Genomic DNA, 1,940 nt, shown 5'->3' on the forward strand with positions numbered 1-1,940 from the left:
TGTTTAACCATGTTTACAGTCACTCAGAGCGCTGGCTCCAGTGGAACACCCCGTGGCTTTAAGGAGGTCAGCACACTTCACCTGGAAGAGCAGACTACTTCAAAAAGGGGCGAAAAATGAAAGGAGGGGAAAGTAATGAGTGTTAGTATGTCATGAGAACAACAAATACTGTAAAATGGGACTCAGTGAGCTTTGCAGGAGGCAGAACTGGAGGCTGAAAGGAAAGGCAGAAGAGTTTGTTTGTTTGTTTAAAGTTTTTGGGCACTGAACTCGCTTCCAGTCTTCTGTATAAGGACTTTTAAATGATAAAATCTGCACTTTTAGCAGTCATGGCTTTTAAAGGAATCACATGACTCAGAACACTGAGTATAGCAAAACTAGTAACTCACACCCACCCTCATTGAAATTCGGCTTTGTTCTTTCTGCCTTGCTGCCAATGAAAATAATCGATACTGAAACGCACATGCAAGTCCCACTGAAGTTGCTGCTCTTGTGCTTCGCCCTGGGAGTGTTTGTGGGATCAGGTTTGGTTACATAGTACACATTAATGTGCAGCAACTTACAAAGAAATGAGAAGCTCTTGCAATAAAGTGTAATATTTTGCATGTGTGAACAGACATCTTGTTCAGACCCATCATTCTGTAAAAATCACACCTAAACAGATCAACTAAAAATGCTCATTGTGCAACAGCCACTGCAACGATTCCCTCCCGTATCAATCAGGGCCAAAACCTAATGCCTCAAACCTATACAGAAGCACATTAAGGCAAAGCCCTGGTCTCAGTTTGCACTGCAGATTCACAGAGGTATTTTAACCGTCAGGAAACTAGTAAGGGTGCAGCATCTCCCTGTATGACTAATCGAAGGTCACAGAGAAATTCTAAAAGTTTGGCCTTATATGCTGTGGTCTTTTCATTAAAAGAATTCCATTTCAGGCTGGTGTGATGCAAGACTCAAATTTACCAACAAAGATATTTCGTCTTCCAGAACAGCGTGGTGAATATATTGCCACATTCGGAAAGTTCTTTGATTAATCTTTGTATGACATAGGAGTGACCTCAATCACAACCAGGGTAGTGTTGTTCATTTTAGGTTGGGAGAGGTTTGAGGGGGGGAGGAGGGGAAAAACACCAATTAAACCAACTTGAACAGGTCTTGGTGTGCCTTTGGGGGGGAAAGCAGGAGAGACACATGGAAACCTCACTTCTTCCTTATCGTATTTACACAAGGATGGCGCTGACCTCAGGTTTAGTAGATCAAGCACTTTGCTAACGGCGTTGTGGATTTAAGTGGTCAAAGCTCCTTGGTTTCAACTGGAATAGCAAAAATTGTTGTAATTTTTCGCCGTGTTCACTTAGGCCCAGTTTAGCATCTGAGCCTTTAGAGAACTAACAGTGCTGAAGAGCTGAGTGCTTATGGCTGTCAGGGCAGCACAGGACATGGACTGTTGGGCTGTGCTTGTTTTGTTCAGGGCACTCGAGCTGCTGCTGCCCCATCCACCACAGCAGCCGCACGCCGCCATTTTCTCCATCTCGCCTCATGGCACGGAGCTTCCTCCATGCGCTGTAACAGGTATGTGTGAGGATTTAGTTTATTGCTGTGATATCTATTTATCACCAGGTGTAGTACTGCGCACCACTGAGCGGCTCTCGGGGCTCCCTCAGCCCGTTTCACCCTGGAGGACCCACAAAGAGCGCACAACGAGGCTTCCGCGGCCTATCTACATGTGCAAAGCGGCGACGGCCCCTCATTCCGTGCCGGCGCGGCACACCGCCATCTCCGCCATACAAAGGCCGATACCGGCGGGACATCGCACGGCCCAACGGCCCCGAGCAGCGGCCCACCCCGCCGAGCCCCGCCGGGAGGGGGCGTGCAGGGCCGGGCCGGGGCACGGGGCGGAGCTGTCGGCCGCGGGGCGGGGCGTTCCGCGGGGGCTGCCC

The sequence above is a fragment of the Coturnix japonica genome, chromosome 20, assembly GCF_001577835.2.
Source record: "Coturnix japonica isolate 7356 chromosome 20, Coturnix japonica 2.1, whole genome shotgun sequence".
NCBI classification, from domain to species: Eukaryota; Metazoa; Chordata; class Aves; order Galliformes; family Phasianidae; genus Coturnix; species Coturnix japonica.